Source organism: Cetorhinus maximus, unplaced genomic scaffold, assembly GCF_964194155.1.
Source record: "Cetorhinus maximus unplaced genomic scaffold, sCetMax3.hap1.1 HAP1_SCAFFOLD_1563, whole genome shotgun sequence".
Taxonomy (NCBI): Eukaryota; Metazoa; Chordata; class Chondrichthyes; order Lamniformes; family Cetorhinidae; genus Cetorhinus; species Cetorhinus maximus.
In genome coordinates, this window is record NW_027597503.1 from 20001 (window position 1) to 42942 (window position 22942).

The window sequence follows — 22942 nt, forward strand, 5'->3', positions numbered from 1 at the left end:
GATTTCGTCAGAAAGAGTTTACAGGAAAGTCACCGAATCTGGGAGGTTGCAGCATACACGGAGGCTATTCGGCCCATCCTATCAGTGCTGGCCCTCAGCTGCTCCCACCTCCCCTGGCTCCTCGCCATAACCCTGTATGTTTCCTCGACAGAGAGGTGTCCAAAGCCCACTTAAAGCCCCGATTAGACATCTCCCCCACACTCTCAGACAGTGCATTCCAGACCCTAACCACTCGATTGACCCTGTCTCCACCACACTCTCAGGCAATGCATTCCAAACCCTAACCACTCGATTGGCCCTGTCTCCACCACATTCTCAGGCAGTGCATTCCAGACCCTAACAACTCGATTGGCCCTGTCTCCCCCACACTCTCAGACAGTGCATTCCAGACCCTAACCACTCGATTGACCCTGTCTCCACCACACTCTCAGACAGTGCATTCCAGATCCTAACCACTCGATTAACCCTGTCCCCACCACGCTCTCAGACAGTGCATTCCAGACCCTAACCACTCGATTGACCCTGTCTCCACCACACTTTCAGGCAGTGCATTCCAGATCCTAACCACTCGATTAACCCTGTCCCCACCACACTCTCACACAGTGCATTCCAGACCCTAACCACTCGATTGACCCTGTTTCCACCACACTCTCAGACAGTGCATTCCAGACCCTAACCACTTGATTGACCCTGTCTCCACCACACTCTCAGACAGTGCATTCCAGATCCTAACCACTCGATTGACCCTGTCTCCCCCACACTCTCAGGCAGTGCATTCCAGATCCTAACCACTCGATTGACCCTGTCTCCACCACACTCTCAGACAGTGCATTCCAGATCCTAACCACTCGATTGACCCTGTCTCCACCACACTCTCAGGCAGTGCATTCCAGACCCTAACCACTCGATTGACCCTGTCTCCACCACACTTTCAGGCAGTGCATTCCAGACCCTAACCACTCGATTGACCCTGTTTCCACCACACTCTCAGGCTGTGTATTCCAGACCCTAACCACTCGATTGACCCTGTCTCCCCCACACTCTCAGACAGTGCATTCCAGATCCTAACCACTCGATTGACCCTGTCTCCACCACACTCTCAGACAGTGCATTCCAGATCCTAACCACTCGCTGTGTGAAAGTTTCTCCTCACGTCTCCATTGCTTCTTTAGCCAATCACATTAAATCTTTGCCCTCTGGTTCTCGATCCTTCCACCAATGGGAACAGTTTCTCTCTATCTACCCTACCCAGACCCCTCATGATTTTGAAAACCTCTATCAAATCTCCTCTCAACCTTCTCTTCTCCAAGGAAAACAGTCCCAACTTCTCCAATCTATCCTCATAACTGAAGTCCCTCATCCCTGGAACCATTCCCGTGAATCTTTTCTGCACTGGAAAGATGGGAGAAGAGGTGAGTGGATGGTGAACAGACACGGACTGACTGGCCTGTTGGACTCTATTTGAGCTGTGCTTCATTTTATTCTGTCAGGGGATGTGGGCGTCAGTGGCAAGACCAGCATTTATTGCCCATCCCTAATTCCCCTTCAACTGAGTGACTTGCTCGGCCATTTCAGGGGGCAGTTACCAGCCAACCACATCGCTGTGGGTCTAGAGTCACATGTAGGCCAGACCGGGATAAGGAGGGCAGATTTCCTCCCCTAATGAACATTAATGAACCAGATGGGTTTTTACAACAATCGATGATAGTTTCATGACTAACCGAGATAATCCTATGACCAGATTAACTTGCACTAAACCTTGTTTTAATGAGTAACAGTTCGGATTGAAGAGATGGGCTTTAAGACAGAGGTGGATAGTCTCTTTACCAACGAGGGGCCGAATGGTTATCGGGGGCGGGAATGTGGAGCTGAGGCCACACAACCAGATCAGCCATGATCGAATTAAATGGCGGAGCAGGTTCGAGGGGCCGAGTGGCCTCCTCGTGCTCCTCATCTGAAAGTTTGTTTTCTGTGTTGTCCTTGGTCAGTCCCCACACTGACTGGGGAGGCAGTGAGTGCTGTTCAGGGCCTGACTCTCAGTCACTTCCTCCTCCTCCTCCTCCTCCGACACGTCAGGGACAGGCAGCTGGGTTTGTTGTTGTACAGCTGGCCGTCTGAGATAAGCCGGCAGCCTTTGTGAAAAGGAACCTGTCGCAGAGGAAGTGAGTTTGGCTCTGGAATCCCAGCCAAGGATGGCGAGAGAGAGAGAGAGGGGCCCATAGTGTAGTCACAATGGTGGGATCGACCTCTGCCAGTGGGCGTGAGTTCCTGTTGACAGGCATCACACAGCTGCAAACAGTGGGGGCCAGGCCCACTGACGATATATTATACCAGCTGCTGATCACAAAACAACACCTTTCCCAATTCCCTGGCTTCATGCCCGCTCTGGGAGTGTCGGGACTAATGCTAGCCCTTGACTGACACCAGGATACTCAGCACAGGGAAAGGTCTCTGTGGGAATGGTCCTGTGATATTAGAATGGGACCAATGATTACAAAGCAAGGCTAACCTGTGTCCTGTGTCCTGGAGCCCAGTAATGAACTGCACACAATAGGCAAGGCTAGTGAAAGCAACTGGTTTACCATTGGCATTATGCAGCCATTTCCCATCACTCTCTTCACACACCCCACTAATCGATGTAAGAATTAGGAGCAGGCCATTCAGCCCCTCAAGCCTGCTCTGCTGTTCAGGGCTGACCACCTACCTCAATTCCACCTCAACACACTTGCCCCGTACCCCGGAGTATCTGTAAGTCTATCAATCTCTGTTTTGAATGTGTTCCCAGACCGACCCTCCACAGCTGTCCGGGACACACAATTCAACACTCACTACCCTCTGGGTGAAGAAATTTCTCCTCGTCTCAGTTCGAAATGATCAGCCTCTTTAGATTCCCCGACCAGCAGAACCAATCTCTCAGCATCCACCCTGTCAAACCCCTTCAGAATTCAGTGTACGTTTCAATAAGCAGCCCATGTCCAAATGCAGCAAGACCTGGACAATATCCAGGCAGGTAACATTCGCACCACACAAGTGTCAGGCAATGACCATCTCCAACAAGAGAGAATCCAACCATCGCCCCATGACATTCAATGGTATTACCATCACTGAATCCCCCACTATCAACATCCTGGGGGTTACTATTGACCAGAAACTGAACTGGACCAGCCATATAAATACTGTGGCTACAAGAGCAGGTCAGAGGCTGGGAATCCTGCGGTGAGTAACTCACCTCCTGACTCCCCAAAGCCTGTCCACCATCTACAAGGCACAAGTCAGGAGTGTGATGGAATACTCCCCACTTGCCTGGATGAGTGCAGCTCCCACAACACTCAAGAAGCTCAACACCATCCAGGCAACTTGATTGGCACCTCATCCACAAACATTCACTCCTTCCACCACCGACGCACAGTAGCATCAGTGTGTACCATCTACAAGATGCACTGCAGGAATTCACCAAGGCTCCTTCGACAGCACCTTCCAAACCCACGACCGCTACCACCTAGAAGGACAAGGGCAGCAGATAGATGGGAACACCCACCACCTGGAAGTTCCCCTCCAAGTCACTCACCATCCTGACTTGCAAATATATCACCGTTCCTTCACTGTCGCTGGGTCAAAATCCTGGAACTCCCTCCCTAACAGCACTGTGGGTGTACCTACACCACATGGACTGCAGCGGTTCAAGAAGGCAGCTCACCACCACCTTCTCAAGGGGCAACTAGGGATGGGCAATAAATGCTGGCCCAGCCAGCGAAGCCCACGTCCCCTGAATGAATAAAAACACGACTTGCACAGCCTGGTTCATGGTCCTTGTTTGTAAGGAAAGACTTCATTCCTATAGCACCTTCCACGTCCTCAAGACCCTCCCGAGGTGTTTTCCAGGCAATGAAGTGCTTTGGCATTGCAGCGATAGGGAAAATGTGATGGATATTCCTCGAGCACTGGCTGCCACCCCAACAACATGTTTAAACAGTCCCCGTGACCCTGCTAACCACATAGCTCACTCAGGAACAGGTTAGGGGTCCCCTGAACAAGCCTTTGGGTTCTAACGGTTAATGATTTCCTTATGTGGCCCTGACAGGGTAAAACAAGAATCATACCTTTCTCACCATTCACTACTACCTTCTATCCCTGCTTTGATCATTACTAAAACCACATCCTAATAACTGGGGAACTATATATTTATTTGAAGTAGATGGATCCTCTACAAAGTACTGTAACAGTGATGAAAACAGGACAAATCCCAGGGATCATCTTGAACAGCAGTGGCCCTTTGTGGATTTGTGTTTATTCATGTTGTAGCTGTGTGAATCACTGTGTCCCTTTCTCCCAAACAGAAACACCCTGTGCCAATCCAACCTCTCAAACTACATCAAAGCCTCAGCTAAAAAACAGTAGAACATTCAAAGGACTCCTTCTTAAAGCATAAAACTGCACAAAGATGGGCGGCAGATCAGATGATTGGTCAGAATATAAAGAATGGCAGAGAATGACTGAAAGGATAATCGGGAGAAAGAAACTAGAGTATGGGAGGAAGCTAGCTAGAAAGGTAAAAACAGACAGCAAGAGTTTCTACAGGTATTTAAACAGGAAAAGAGTAAGTAAGGTGAGTGTTGGTCCTCTAGAGAGTGAGATTGGGGAGTTAATAGTAGATAATAAGGAAATGGCGGATGAAGTAAACAAATATTTTGCTTCTCTCTTCACTATAGAGGATACAAAAAACACTCCAGTAATAGCTGTAAATCAGGAGGTGGGAGGGAGAAGGGAACTTGGTGAAATTACAATCACTGGGGAAGTGGTACTGAGCAAACTGATGGAGCTGTGGGCTGACAAATCTCCGGGTCCAGATGGACTTCATCCTAGGGTCTTAAAAGAGGTGGATAATGAGGGAGTAGATTTGTTGGTGTTAATTTTCCAAAATTCCCTAGATTCTGGAAAGGTTCCATCAGACTAGAAAGTAGCAAATATAAACCCTCTATTCAAGAAGGGAGGGAGGCAGGAAAGAGGAAACTATAGGCCAGTTAGCTTGACATCTGTCATGGGAAAGGTGTTAGAATCTGTCATTAAGGAGGTTATGGCTGGGCACTTAGAAAAGTTCAAGGTAATCAGGAAGAGCCAACATGGTTTTGTGAAAGGGAAATCATGTATCATAGTATCTTTACAGTGCAGAAGGAGGCCATTCAGTCCATCGAGTCTGCACTGGCCCTCTGAAAGAGCATTCCCCCTAGTCCCACTCCACTCCCTCATCCCTGTAACCTTGCACATTCTCTCTTTTCAGGTAGCGATCCAATTCCCTTTTCAATACCTCGATCAAACCTGCCTCCACCACCCTTTCAGGAAGTTTGTTCCAGACTCCAACCACCCTCTGGGTGAATAAAACCTTTCCTCACATCACATTTACTCCTTTTGCCAATTATTTTGAATCTGTGCTGTCTAATTCTTGATGTTCGCTTGAGTGGGAACAGTTACTATTTACCCTGTCCATACCCCTCAAGATCTTGAATACCTCTTTATAAGAGATTTATTAGAGTTTTTTGAAGGAGTCACATGTGCTGTGGGTAAAGGGGAACCTGTAGACGCGCTGCACTTGGATTTCCAGAAGGCATTTGATAAGGTGACACATCAAAGGTTATTGCAGAAAATAAAAGCTCCTGGTGTTGGGGGTAACATATTAGCCTGGATAGAGGATTGGCTGGCTATGCATAGAGAGTATGCAGAAATGGGTCTTTGTCTGATTGGCAGGATGTGATGAGTGGAATCCTGCAGGGGTCTGTGCTGGGGCCTCAACTTCTTACAATTTATATCAATGACTTAGATGAGGGGAGATAAGGCATGGTAGCTAAATTTGCAGATAATACAAGGATAGGTAGGAGAGTATGTTGTGAAGAGGACACAAGGAGGTTGCAGACAGATAGAGATAGGTTGAGTGAGTGGACAAAAATCTGGCTGATTGAGTATAATGTGGAAAATATGAAATTATTCACTTTGGCAGGAAGAATAAAAAAGCAGAGAATTACTTAAATGGAGAACGGCTGCAGAATTCTGAGGTGCAGAGGGATCTGGGTGTCCTAGTGCATGAGTCACAAAAAGTTAGTATGCGGGTACAGCGAGTAATTAAGAAGGTCAATGGAATGCTATCCTTTATTACAAGAGGAATTGAACATAAAAGTAAGGCTATTATGCTTCAGTTATACAGAGCATTGGTGAGACCACATCTCAAATACTCTGTGCAGTTTTGGTCTCCTGGTTTAAGGAAGGATGTAAATGTGTTGGAGGCGGTTCAGAGGAGGTTTACTAGATTGATACCTGGAATGAGTGGGTTGTCTTATAAGGAAAGGTTGGACAGACTGGGCTTGTTTCCACTGGAGTTTAGAAGAGTGAGGGGTGATTTGATTGAAGTTTACAAGATCCTGAACGGTCTTGACAAGGTGGATGTGGAAAGGATGTTTCCTCTTGTGGGTGAGTCCAGAACTAGGGGCCACTGTTTTAAAATTAGGGGCTGCCCTTTTAGGACAGAGTTGAGGAGAATTTTTTTCTCTCAGAGGGTTGTGTGACTTTGGAACTCTCTGCCTCAGAAGGTGGTGGAGGTGGGGTCATTGAATATTTTTAAGGCAGAGGTAGATAGATTCTTGTTAGGCAAGGGAATCAGAGGTTATTGAGGGTAGATGGGAATGTGGAATTTGAAACTCAAACAGATCAGCCATAATCTTATTGAATGACAGAGCAGACTCGAGGGGCCGAATGGCCTACTTCTGTTCCTATTTCGTATGTTTGTATGTGATATGTCCAACTTGAATGGCTCTGCTATCTCCTACCTTTTCAACTTAAATACTCCTTAGTGTTATTAACACAGATAGTTCTCATTCCCTCCTGGTTTCTCTGTGCATTTCAATATTCTTTAGCTGCAGGATGAGACAATTGTACACATTTCTGCCCCAAACTTTAATGATCTCCTCAGGTCAGCAGGAGGGGAGCTGAGTAATTACATTTAGATAGCGCTCGCAAACATGGTGTCACGTTTGGCCTCAAGATGAGCTTCTGACCTCAAAGTTGTGTCTTCCCCAAGACCGCCTACTCCTGTCCCCATAACACTGCCCGACTTCGCTCCTGTCTCAGCTCATCAGCTACTGGAACCCTCATCCATGTCTTCATTAGCTCCGGACTTGACTATTCCAACACAATCCTGGCTGCCCTCCCACCCTCCATAAACTGGAGGCCATCCAAACCTCTGCTGCCCGTGTCTGAACTCACAGCGAATCCCGTTCCCCAACACCCCCTGTGCTCACTGACCTATTGACCCCTCAGCAAGCAATGTCTGGAATTTAAAATTCTCACTCTTGTTTCCAAATCCCTCCATGGCCTCATCCCTCCCTATCTCTGTGAACTACTCCAGCCCCATGACCCTCCGAGATCTCGGCGCTCCTCTAATTCCGGCCTCTTGAGCATCCCCGGTTTTAATCTCTCCACCATCGGCGGCCGTGCCTTCAGCTCCCTGGGCCCCGAGCTCTGGAATTCCCTCCCTAAACCCTCTCCATCTCTCTGTCTGCCTCACATTCCTCATTCAAGACGCTCCTTAAAACCCACCTCTTTGGTCATCCGACCTCATATATCTCCCTAACTGGATAAAGACCTGAAAAACAAAATGCTGTGAATGTGATGTTACTCCTGCAAGGGTCTGGTGGAGATGGGAGTGGTGAAGCGCCAAATGACCAACTTAACAAGGAACCAAGGGTCACAATCCTGGAACTCCCTCCCTAACAGCACTGTGGGTGTACCTACACCACATGGACAAAATCCTGGAACTCCCTCCCTAACAGCACTGTGGGTGTACCTACACCACACGGACAAAATCCTGGAACTCCCTCCCTAACAGCACTGTGGGTGCCTACACCACATGGACTGCAGCGGTTCAAGAAGGCAGCTCATCACCACCTTCTCAAGGGGCAGTTAGGGATGGGCAATAAATGCTGGCCCAGCCACATCCCATGAATGAATTTTTAAAAATGGAACACAGGAAGAGCAGGCAGCCATTCAACAAAACCATGGCTGATGTGCATCTTAACTCCATCTACCTGCCCTGTCTCCATAATCCTTAATACCCCTCAGCCAACAAAAAAAGACATGATCATCTTACGAGCGTGGCTGATTATATGAAATTGGTTGTTAGTGTGGTTATTATCACACTCCGGATTGTTCAGTAGGTGCTTTCAGAGAGCAAAGCTGCTCCCATTGGCTGATGGTACAAGGACTGGGGGACACAAATTAAGTTTCTGGTCACAGTGGGGTGGATATGAGGAGGAACTTATTTACACAGCGCGTGGTAATGAGCTGGAATTCACTGCCCAGGAGGGCGATGGAAGCAGAGACAATGAATGGTTTCAAAAGGAAATTGAACAAGTGCTGAGAGAAATAAACTTGTAGGATTATGGGATCAAGTGGGGCAATGGGACCGACTGGACTGCTCTACAGAGAGCTGGCATGGACTCAATGGACTGAATGGCCTCCTAATGCCCTAATGACGCCATCTTGTGATTGGTGTTAGTGTTCTGGAATCATCGAATCTCATCATAGAATCATTACATCATAGAATCATTACATCATAGAATCATTACATCATAGAATCATTACATCATAGAATCATTACATCATAGAAGGAGCCCATTCGTGTGACTCTTCATCAAATCTTTTCCAGCACGCTCTGTTCCTGTTTCAGGCTTCCATCATCTGCAGTATTTTGCTTTTATCAGAAAACAGATACCTCGCCATTCAGCCCATTGTGTCTGTGCTGACCCTCTGCAATGGCATCTCGCCAAGCGCTACCCATCAGCCAAAACCCACCACCCCACCCCCAATAACACTGTACATTTCTCCTCTCCAGATAATAACCCAATTCCCTTTTCAATTGCCAGTACATTCCACATCCTAACCACTCGATTGACCCTGTCTCCACCACACTCTCAGACAGTGCATTCCAGATCCTAACCACTCGATTGATCCTGTCTCCACCACACTCTCAGACAGTGCATTCCAGATCCTAACCACTCGATTGACCCTGTCCCCACCACACTCTCAGGCAGTGCATTCCAGACCCTAACCACTCGATTGACCCTGTCTCCACCACACTCTCAGACAGTGCATTCCAGATCCTAACCACTCGATTATCCCTGTCTCCACCACACTCTCAGACAGTGCATTCCAGATCCTAACCACTCGATTGACCCTGTCTCCACCACACTCTCAGACAGTGCATTCCAGATCCTAACCACTCGATTGACCCTGTCTCCACCACACTCTCAGACAGTGCATTCCAGACCCTAACCACTCGATTGACCCTGTCTCCACCACACTCTCAGACAGTGCATTCCAGACCCTAACCACTCGATTGACCCTGTCTCCACCACACTCTCAGACAGTGCATTCCAGATCCTAACCACTCGATTGACCCTGTCTCCACCACACTCTCAGCCAGTGCATTCCAGATCCTAACCACTCGATTGACCCTGTCTCCCCCACACTCTCAGACAGTGCATTCCAGACCCTAACCATTCGATTGACCCTGTCTCCACCACACTCTCAGACAGTGCATTCCAGATCCTAACCACTCGATTGACCCTGTCTCCACTACACTCTCAGACAGTGCATTCCAGATCCTAACCACTCGATTGACCCTGTCTACACCACACTCTCAGACAGTGCATTCCGGAAGACTCTGGAACCAACCAGAGAGGAGGCTATACTAGACCTGGATATTGTGCAATGAGCTGTGAGTAATTAATAACCTCATAGTGAAGGTGTCTCTTGGCAGCAGCGACCATAATATGATTGAATTTTACATTCAGTTTGAGGGAGAGAGGAGTGGGTCTGAGACTAAGTGTTTTAACTTAACTAAGGGTAAACATGAAGGCATGAAAGCAGAGCTGGCAAAAGTGTATTGGCAAATTAGATTAAGGGATAGGTCGCTAGAGATACAGTGGCTCATATTTAAGGGAATATTTCAGAATACACAATAGATACATTCCAACAAGCAAGAAAAAGTCCAACAGACTGATGCACTATCCATGATTAACTAAAAAGGTTAAAGTTAGTATCAAACTTTAAAGTATATAATAAAGATAGGTGGAAGGCCAGAAGATTGAGCAGGATATAAGGAACAGCAAAGGATGACTAAAAGATTAATAAGGAGGTTAAAATTAAAGTATGAGAGAAAGATAGCCAGAAATATAAAAATAGATGGTAAGGGTTTCTATAAATATTTAAATAAGAAAAGAGTTAACAAAGTGAGCGTTGGTCCTATGGAAACTGGGGAATTGATAATGGAAAACAAGGAGATGGCAGATGAATTGAACAGGTATTTTACATCAGTTTTTACTATCGAGGCTACAAGTAACATTCCAGAAGGAGCTGTAAACAAGGGAGTGGAAGGGAGGGAGGAGCTCAGGAAAATTACACTCACCGGAGAAGTGGTACTGAGTAAATTGTTGGGGCTGCGGGCTGACAAGAGCCTGAGTCCTGATGGACTTCATCCTAGGCTCTTAAAAGAAGTGCCCAGTGAGATAGTTGATGCATTGGTTTTAATTTTCTGAAACTCCCTAGGTTTGGGGAAGGTCCCATTAGATTGGAAAATAGCAAATGTAACTCCATTATTCAAAAAGGGAGGGAGAAAGCAGGAAACTACAGTCCAGCTAGCTTAACATCTGTCACAGGGAAAATATTAGAAGCGATTCTTAAAGATGTTAAAGCAGGGCACTTGGATAAGTTCAAGGTCATCAGGCAGAGTCAACATGGTTTTGTGAAAGGGAAATCATGTTTAATCAATTTATTAGAGTTCTTTGAGGAAGTGACATGTGCTGTGGATAAAGGGGAATCAGTGGATGTTCTGCACTTAGGTTTCCAGAAGGCATTTGATAAAGTGCCACATCAAAGGTTATTGCGGAAAATAAAAGCTCCTGGCGTAGGGGGTAACATATTGGTATGGATAGAGGATTGGCTGGATAACAGGAAGCAGAGAGTAGGCATAAATGGGTCTTTTTCAGGTTGGCAGGATGTAACAAGTGGTGTGCTACAGGGATCAGCGCTGGGACCTCAACTGTTTACAATTTATGTAAATGACCTGGATGAAGGGACCGAAGGAATGGTGACTAAATTAACTGATGACACAAAGATAGGAAAGTAATTTATGAAAGATAACATAAGGAGGCGACAAACAGATATGGATAGGTTAACTGAGTGGGCAAAGATCTGGTTAGATTCTCTCTTGTTGGAGATGGTCATTGCCTGACACTTGTGTAGCGTGACTGTTACTTGCCGCTTGTCAGCCCCAAGCCTGGATATTGTCCAGGTCTTGCTGCATTTGGACATGGGCTGCTTCAGTATCTGAGGAGTCGTGAATGGCGCTGAACATTGTGCAAATATCAGCGAACATCCCCACTTCTGACCTTATGATGGAAGGAAGGTCATTGATGAAGCAGCTGAAGATGGTTGGGCCGAGGTTCTCTAGTCCAGCACCTAGAGCACGTTGGAAACAGCTTCTATTCACCTCCGGCTGTGGACTGGCTCCGGACTGCAAACAGCTGCTGCCTTACTTCCCAAACCCAAAACCCACTTTTCACACAGCCTCCGGTATGTCTTTTTTCAGAGCCATAAAAACCCATATGACCCCCTCCCCACCACCCCCCACCCCCCCCTTTTGTTACCAGTCAACCCGGGTCAAGAGGTTCGAGTTGATTTTCAGCTGCTTAATTACCCTTTCTGGGAAGAGGATATTTTAATTCCAGGAATAGCAGTCAGAGTCCTGCATTAACCCTTTAAGTGACAGTGCCTTTTAAAACACAAATTCTTCCAGAATGTTCTTAGTCCTTGAAGGTGAATCATTTCCTGTGATTGAAGTGTTTGTGACAATATGTATATAGTTGTGTGTTATTAATAAACAGTCATTGTTCAACCATACAGGCCTCCAGACCTCTTCATGAGACAACACTCACCTTCTAACAAATACTTGACCCTGCGCCCTTTAAATATGGCGCCCTGACCTTTGAACCCGTGGGGTAGCGGGGGTGGTGTTGACTTCCTGACACCCCCACTTCAAGATTCACTGCCCTTCACGCGTATCCACTGGAATTTAGAAGACTAAGAGGCAACTTGACTGAAACATATAAGATCCTGAGGAGTCTTGACAGGGTGGATGTGGAGAGGATGTTTCCTCTTGTGGAAGAATCTAGAACTAGGGGGTCAGTGTTTAAAAATAAGTGGTCGTCCATTTAAGACAGAGATGAGGAGACATTTTTTCTAAGGGTGGAGAGTCTTTGGATTCTCTTCCCCAACAGTCGGTGGAAACAGAGTCTGTGAATATTGTTAAGACCGATCTGGGTAGATTCTCGATGGACAAGGGGGTGAAAGGTTATCAGGGGTGAAAGGTTATCGGGGGTCGGCAGGAATGTGGGGTCCAGGTTACAACCAGATCAGGCACGGAGCAGGTTCGAGGGGCCGAGTGGCCTCCTCCTGCTCCTAGTTCACATGTTGGTTTGTAGGTTCTTCACACACGTGAGCTGAGAGGTGGATAATTAGCAGCCGCCCATGGGCAGCTCCAACACTGACGTCCGGTCCCGTCTCCACACTGTGGAAAACAGGACATTCCTCCCCCATCTCCTCGAAGGGTAATTAGGGACGGGCAACAAGTACTACCCTGGTCAGCGACACTCACGCCCTGGGAAAGCATTTTTTTTTAAAAAACGGCCAAAGGTTTGCCCTGCAGTTTGAGCTCTGGAGAGATTAGATTTGATTTTAGGGGAGGTGAGGATTTTGGAAGGTGTTTAGCTGAGTGTGTCCTGTGTGTACGCTTACAGGCCGGAGTGAATCGACGCTCTCAGTGCTTTGTCTGAGAGCGTGTGGGTGGCGTCTGTGAGGTTTTATCATTTCATAGACGGACAATGGGGCAATTTACAAAAGAGAAAAACATACCCCCAAATTCTAAATGGTCGGAAAGAGCGAGATGTTTGATTGGAACAAAGGGGCGCTTATTATCCTCGGAAATGACCCCTTCCCCTGCAGCAAGCTGACTGTTCTCACCGAGGCTGCTCTGAGTCGATCCCAGCGACACAGACGCCTGCCTCTTGAACTCACCACAACTTGAGGCCACCCATATCGGAGTGATGGCAACCCCTGTACAGACCGACGCTGTAGCTGTGCCACTGATAATGAAGCCACCGGCTGTCCTGTCACAGCTGGGATCCAGTGTCCTAGGTGGCAGAGTGCCCAGTGCCACTGGCAGGGAGCACCGCTCCAGCAGAGGGGTTTACTGCCAACAGGAGGCAGCAGTGACGTCACTTTGATGCAGATCAGGGCCTCGGTGCTCAGATTGCGTGAACAACGTTCTCAGTGCCCTCGACAACAACCGGTGCAGAAAGTACGGAAAGGGTTCATTTTCCATGAGGACCTAACAACATCTTGCATTTCAGTGCATAAACATCCTGAGGCCCATGTGAATTCTCAAACACAGCACAACACGGAGCCTCAGAAAGGGAGATCAGCTCAGCGCACCCAACGCTCGGTCAACGAGGGAGGTTTTAAGGAGTGTCTTAAAGGAGCAGAGTGAGGTAGAGAGGGAGAGATTTAGGGAGGGAATTCGGGGCCCAGGGAGCTGAAGGCACGGCCGCCAATGGGGGAGAGATTAAAACCAGGAATGTTCAAGAGGCCGGAATTAGAGGAGCACAGAGATCTCGGAGGGTCGTGGGGCTGGAGGAGTTTACAGAGATAGGGAGGGGTGAGGCCATGGAGGGACTTAGAAACAAGATAAGAAATGATCAGGTTGTGTATCCCTGTCTAGTTAATGTGCCATTTAGTGTCTCAAGTGTGATTCACGTTACCACAGGCGATGGAAAGAGACACAAGGGGAGATTTTTGGAAAATCCCCTTCTGTCAGAGGGTCAGTACTGAGGGGGTGCTGCACTGTCAGAGGGTCAGTACTGAGGGAGTGCCGCACTGTCAGAGGGTCAGTACTGAGGGAGTGCTGCACTGTCAGGGGGTCAGTACTGAGGGAGTGCTGCACTGTCAGAGGGTCAGTACTGAGGGAGTGCTGCACTGTCAGAGGGTCAGTACTGAGGGAGTGCTGCACTGTCAGAGGGTCAGTACTGAGGGAGTGCTGCACTGTCAGAGGGTCAGTACTGAGGGAGTGCTGCACTGTCAGAGGGTCAGTACTGAGGGAGTGCTGCACTGTCAGAGGGTCAGTACTGAGGGAGCGCTGCACTGTCAGAGGGTCAGTACTGAGGGAGTGCTGCACTGTCAGAGGCTCAGTACTGAGGGAGTGCTGCACTGTCAGAGGGTCAGTACTGAGGGAGTGCCGCACTGTCAGAGGGTCAGTACTGAGGGAGTGCCGCACTGTCAGGGGGTCAGTACTGAGGGAGTGCCGCACTGTCAGAGGGTCAGTACAGAGGGAGTGCTGCAGTGTCAGAGGGTCAGTACTGAGGGAGTGCCGCACTGTCAGAGGGTCAGTACTGAGGGAGTGCTGCACTGTCAGAGGGTCAGTACTGAGGGAGTGCTGCACTGTCAGAGGGTCAGTACTGAGGGAGTGCCGCACTGTCAGAGGGTCAGTACTGAGGGAGTGCTGCACTGTCAGAGGGTCAGTACTGAGGGAGTGCTGCACTGTCAGAGGGTCAGTACTGAGGGAGTGCCGCACTGTCAGAGGGTCAGTACTGAGGGAGTGCCGCACTGTCAGAGGGTCAGTACTGAGGGAGCGCTGCAGTGTCAGAGGGTCAGTACTGAGGGAGTGCTGCACTGTCAGAGGGTCAGTACTGAGGGAGTGCTGCACTGTCAGAGGGTCAGTACTGAGGGAGCGCTGCACTGTCAGAGGGTCAGTACTGAGGGAATGCTGCACTGTCAGAGGGTCAGTACTGAGGGAGTGCCGCACTGTCAGAGGGTCAGTACTGAGGGAATGCTGCACTGTCAGAGGGTCAGTACTGAGGGAGTGCTGCACTGTCAGAGGGTCAGTACTGAGGGAATGCTGCACTGTCAGAGGGTCAGTACTGAGGGAGTGCTGCACTGTCAGAGGGTCAGTACTGAGGGAGTGCTGCACTGTCAGAGGGTCAGTACTGAGGGAGTGCTGCACTTTCAGAGGGTCAGTACTGAGGGAGAGAATTCTAACTCTGCTCAATACTGACTCTGAGTGAAGGAATTCCTCCTCATCTCCATCTTAAATGGCCGACCCTTTATTTTTAACTGTGCCCCTGGTTGTAGGTTCCCCCAGGACGGGGAAACATCCTCTCAGCATCAACCCTGTCAGGCCCCCCTCAGAATTTCAACAAGTTTACATCTCGCTCTTGTAAACGCGGTGGGTGGGGGCTTTGTTTGTAAGTTGTTATTGTGGGAATGCGAGAGCCACACCAGCACCAGCAGAATCATCCCGCCAAAGTTACCGCTGTGTCACGGATGGGTCCAGAGTTTTAAAGAAAGCAGCTTGCCTTCAACAACCTCTCCAGGACAATAAAGCAAATAGGCGAGTGTCCAAACTCAGCCACTTACTGATAAGTGGAGTTTAGTGAGATTCGACATGTAGATGGGATCTCGTAAAGCTTTGTAATCTTGGCCAAAACCCTTCACTGTTCAACTCACTGGAGTCTGCACTCAAACATTGCGGCCGTGCTCTCGCAGACTGAGTAAAGTTAATGAGTGCCTGGTAGAAATGAGGGAGCTCTCGAACCATCGATCTTGCCGATGTCACTGACAACTTGGCTGCTGTTCAGCCTCAGCCAGCCTTCCTTATCCGACATCTGGGGCAGCCAGCCAGAGCTGAGGAGTTTTCAGGAAAAGCACATTTACTGGCGCCACTCCCGGTCTTTGGAAAGTCGATGTTGTGCCACCCAAGCACAGCGGGAATCTGTGAGACAGTCCATAGTGGGAACAGCTCCAGGGGTATGACCGAGGGGCGACAGGAGAGGGGCTTCCTGACACTGATCGGAATTTGAGGGCAGGTCTGTGGCCAAGGGGAATGGATCCCTCAACTTTCACAGGCACACACACAGACACACACACACACATAGCCACTCACACACGCACACACAGACAGACAGACACACACACACACAGACACTCACACACACAGACACTCACACACACAGACACTCACACACACACTCACAAACGCACAGACAGACAGACACACACACACACACATAGCCACTCACACACACACACACACACACACACACACACATAGCCACTCACACACACACACACAGACACACACACACATAGCCACTCACACACACACACAGACAGACAGACACACACACACACATAGCCACTCACACACACACACAGACAGACAGACACACACACACACATAGCCACTCACACACGCACACACAGACAGATACACACACACACACACACATAGCCACTCACACACGCACACACAGACAGACAGACACACACATACACACACACACACTCACACACACACACACACATAGACAGACAGACACACACTCAAACAGACACACACGCACACGCAAACACAGAAATGCGCACACAGACACACAGACACTCACACACACACACACACACACACAGACACTCACACACAGACACTCACACACACACAGAGACACTCACACACACACACATATAGACAGACAGCCACTCACTCAAACAGACACACACGCAAACACAGACACACATACAGACACACAGACACACACACACACACACACAGACACTCACACACACAGGCACTCACACAAGCAGACAGACACACACTCAAACAGACACACACATGCACACGCACACACAAACACACACACAGAGACACACGTAGACAGACACACACACGCACACATACACACACAGACAGACACACACACACACACGTGCAGACACGCAGGCACACACACAAAGACAGACAGACATACACATAACCACATATACATAGGCACACACAGACACACACACACACATACACACAAACACACACATACACATAAACACACGCAGACACACACAGATACACACACACACACACATAGACACACATACAGACACACACACATGCACAGGGTCTCAGAGACACTGAGACACACACACAGACACACGCACACCTCAGACACACACAGACACACACACAGACAGGCACACACACACACACACAGAAACACACAGACACACGCACACAAACACACACACAGACACACAGGCACACACATACACAAACACAGATGCACATAGGCACACACACACACACGCACACAAACACAGACACACACAGGCATACACACACACACTCACTCACTCACACATACACAGGGCGGGGGGAGGTTTGGGGGGTGGGGAGGTTGTGGATGGGGTGGGAGTGTGGGGGAGGTTCAGGGCATGGGGTGGGGGATGGGGGGGTTTTGGGGGGTCATTTTTAAGGTTTACTACCACAAAATGTAACACTGTACACTTCTTAGAATTGTGTTTTGAATTTAAACCAGCACATAAGTAGCAGTCTACATTTTCATTTACATCCAAGTAAATAATTTTGAGTTGTAGTTACTGATATAACGTAGGCAAAGTTATCAAATGGCAGAGCAGGCTCGAGGGTACAGCTGATGGTCAAGGCTGAGTTGTTCAAATCCCAGAGGGAAACTTGAAACAACTGTCATTACCCATTTTTGCAACTTGTATGTTTCGAGATGCGGACTTTGAATTCAGTAGTAATAAGACCACCGAGTCTCAAGAGGATTTTATAAAACTAAATTAAACATTTATTAATACAAGAAAAATTACAAACACACACATACATCTACAAAATTATTACTATAATATCTACAAAAATCCCCTAATTAATCGGACTCTCAGTTAGACCCCCCAGTAAGGCAACAGTAAAACACACAGATTTAAACAGACCCCTGGCAAAGCACATCCTGGGCAGTCACATTCAAAATGAGTTTCTTTCAGCTCTGTGTCCTTGCCAACAGACCTGAGGCTTATAGGCTGGAGGCTTTGGATCTTGGAATCCCTCCTCCTTTTACCACCAGCCTTCTCTTTTATATATATTTTCCTCTTTGAATGCAAATTCTCATTGTCACTAGGTTTTTTAAAAACTTTAAATCTTCTAACAATAAAACTCTTTTATAATACCCACTTTACTAGTAAGCTTTTTTTAAAAATAAACACATTGTTTCTGCGCTTCACCTGGTTAGGTGTAATATTTCACCCGCTCTTGTGAATGGTCTATTTAAAAATACAAATTGCCCCCTTTACACCGTCTATTTCCCTGTTTATCTAATTACCATTTCAAACCTACTTCCCTTCTATATAGCAAATCCTCTCGCCCAGCTGGCTTTAATCCAATTAAGACACACGCACACACACACACAGACACACACACACACGCACACACGTGCACACATGCACACACACACACACACACACACGCACACACACATGCACGCACACACACACACACACACACACACAAACACACACACACATGCACACACACACACACACGCACACACACACACACACACACGCACACACACAGACACATAGACAGAGACACCACTAAACTCTATTTTAAAATAATTTCCAATAACATTATAGGCATTATTAAACCCCCTTGACAAGTGACCAAATGGCCTACTCCTGCCCCCAATATGCATGTGATTCTGGTTGGATGAGGTGAACTGGGAGAGATGGCCTTTGTCGTCCCTACTTATCTTTCAAACAGAGAGTGGAATCATGGCCAAAGTCCTCTTGATTTTGTTTAATGGAAGTTTCCTGTGAGTGGGCGTTGTGGAGTGAGAATGTCAAGTCAGGAGTGTGCAACGGGCTCATAGTGAAACAGTAACCTGTTTTACATGGCACATGATTCTCAAGAGTCTTTTCCATTGACTTAAATATTGTCCTTTTGTCTACTTACCTATTATCCCATTCAATCTTGGTGCTTTCATGGGTACTTTGAGGTATTGAAATATCATGATAAAGTCGTGCTGCATAGAGATTTTGAAAATGTGTTGTAGTGAGAAGCAGCAATCTGCATAGTCTTCAGACTCACTGAACAAGAAAACACAGATACAATTGTGAACCATTCAGTCCTTGTCCTCTGGCCTCTTAAATGTTGTGTTGCACAGAGACAGCTGAGGACCCCAATGCTTCTCACTTAGAGCGAAGACCCTCTGTTGTTCAATCATTCCACTTTGTTGCTCAGGAGTCATTTGATCTTTCTACTCTGTGAGATTACTGATAAAAGAGAATCTAATTGCGGCACGTTTATGAAATAATTATCTTGAATTATCTCATGCACCCAGGCAGAAGAAAGTCTTCTAATTCTTTTACAGAACGGAAAAGATCTTGTGCAGTTGATCTGGGTTGCAAGTATTGAATATTTCCTCCAAATATGAATTTACTGTCACCGGGTCCATGTGGAGCAATGTGCAGAACATGTTAATGAAGCTGGAGGTGGTCACTGACATCAGTATTATCGTCTGTACCGTGTTATAAATAACTAACGGGATATTTTCCTGTCAAATTAATAATATTACACAATGCTGTTAAAGTAAAACCAGATGCCAATGATAGACGTCATCACTTTACTGGGACTTTCCTGCGATTAGTGAATTGATTGGTGCATCTTGAAATGGGGAAAATTACCTGTACGATTGTGGAGTGGGTTAGAAGGGGGGGGTTGGTGGGGTGGAATAAGGGGCTCGGGAAGAGGTGCAGCACCAGGGCCCATGCTTTCTCTCTCTGCCTCTGCTTCTATCTGCTGCCCTAGTTCTGCTAGGTGGTAGAGACAGTGGTAGTCTGCAGCTGAAGTCTCGTTTTAAGCAAGCTCTCTCAGTATTGCTCAGCTCCAGGGTTTCGAATTCCACTTAATAATAGAAGGACACATGTTTGACATCACATGAAATTCCCAATTCCTATCAGACTGCACTTTCAAGAGAGAAGAAGCAGCGTAATTTAAAGGAGTACAGTGATCCCCTGGGAGAGGCCAGGTAGTGGGGAGAGAACAGTCACTGTGCCAACACAAAAGGGGTCAATCCTAGTAAAACACATCTCAGATTACAAATGTCCACAGCACAGCTGGTTTTAAGAACTCACACACATACAGCCATGCACACAAACACACACAAACACACACACACAGACACACACGCACAGACACACACACACACAGACACACACGCACAAACACACACAGACACACACAAACACACACACAGCCATGCACACAGACACACACAAACACACACACACACAGACACACACGCACAGACACACACGCACAGACACACACACACACACAGACACACACACACAAACACACACAGACACACACAAACACACACACACACAGCCATGCACACAGACACACACACAGACACACACAAACACACACACACACACACACAGCCATGCACACAGACACGCACACAGACACACACACACACATACAGCCATGCACACAGACACACACACAGACACACACAAACACACACACACACACACACACACAGCCATGCACACAGACACGCACAAACACACACAGACACACACAAACACACACACACACACACACAGCCATGCACACAGACACACACAAACACACATGCGCACACACAGCCGTGCACACAGACACACACAAACACACACACACACACACACAGCCATGCACACAGACACACACACAGACACACACACACACACAGCCATGCACACAGACACACACACAGACACACACAAACACACACACACACACACACACAGCCATGCACACAGACACACAGAAACACACACACACACACACACAAACACACACAGACACACACAAACACACACAGCCATGCACACAGACACACAGACAGACACACACACACACACACAGCCATGCACACAGACACACACACAGACACACACAAACACACACGCGCACACACAGCCATGCACACAGACACACACAAACACACACAGCCATGCACACAGACACACACACAGACACACACACACACACAGCCATGCACACAGACACACACAAACACACACACACACAACCATGCACACAGACACACAGAAACACACACACACACACACAGCCATGCACACAGACACACACAGACACACATACAGCCATGCACACAGACACACACACAGACAAACACACACACACACAGCCGTGCACACAGACACACACAAACACACACAGACACACTCACACAAACACACACAGACACACACACACAAACACACACAGACACACACAAACACACACACACAGCCATGCACACAGACACACACACACACAGTCATGCACACAGACACACACAAACACACACACACAACCATGCACACAGACACACACACAAACACACACATACACACACCCACAAACAGATAGACACAGGCACACATGGACAGAAACACACACAGATAGACACAGATGCACACACACAAAACAGATAGACACAGATGCACACACAGACAAAAACACACACAGATAGACACAGATGCAAACACACACAGATAGACACAGACACACACACACAAACACACACAGACACACACAAACACACACAGACACACACACACACAAACAGATAGACACAGGAACACACGGACAGAAACACACACAGATAGACACAGATGCACACACAGACAAAAACACACACAGATAGACACAGACACACACACAAACGCACACATACACAGACACACACACACACAAACAGATAGACACAGCACACACGGACAGAAACACACACAGATAGACACAGATGCACACACACACAGATAGACAGATAGACACAGATGCACACACACACACACACACACAGAAACAGATAGACACAGGCACACACAGACAGAAACACACACAGATAGACACAGATGCGAACACAAACACACACACACACACACACACACACAGAAAAGGATAGACACAGGCACACCCAGACAGAAACACACACAGATAGACACAGATGCACACACACACACGCACACACACAAACAGATAGACAGATGCACACACACACACACGCACACACACAAACAGATAGACACACAAAGACAAAGACAGAAGCACACATACACATGTGATGGTGTAGTGGTATTGTCACTGGTCTAGTAATCCAGAGAGCCAGGTTAATGCTCTGGGGACCCGGGTATGAATCCCACCACGGCAGATGGTGGAATTGGAATTCTAGAATTTTCTAGAATTAAAAGTCTGATGATGACCATGAAACCATTGCTGATTGTCATAAAAACCCATCTGGTTCACCAATGTCCTTTAAGGAAGAAATTCTGCTGTCCTTACCTGGTCTGACCTACATGTGACTCCAGACCCACAGCAATGTGGTTGACTCTGAAATGTCCGAGCCAGACACTCAGTTGTAACAAATGGCTACAAAGTCACAAAAAAGGAATGAAACCGGACGGACCACCCGGCATTGACCCAGGCACCGGAAACAACAACAGCAAACTCAGCCCTGTCAACCCTGCAAAGTCCCCCTTACTCACATCTGGGGGCTTGTGCCAAAACTGGGAGAGCTGTCTCACAGACTAGACAAGCAACAGCCAGACATAGTCATCCTCACGGAATCACACCTTACAGATAATGTCCCAGACTCCACCATCACCATCCCTGGGTATGTCCCGTCCCACCGGCAGGACAGACCCAGCGGAGGTGGCGACGCAGTAGGATATAGTCGGGAGGGAGTTGCCCTGGGAGTCCTCAACATCAACTCCAACCCCATGAAGCCTCAAGGCATCAGGTCAAACATGGGCAAGGAAACCTCCTGCTGATTACCACATACCATCCTCCCTCAGCTGATGAATCAGTGCCTCCTCCATGTTTAACACCACTTGGAGGAAGCACTGAGGGTGGTAAGGGTGCAGAATGTACTCTGGGTGGGGGACCTCAATGTCCATCACCAATGGTGGCTCGGTAGCACCACCACTGACCGAGCTGGCT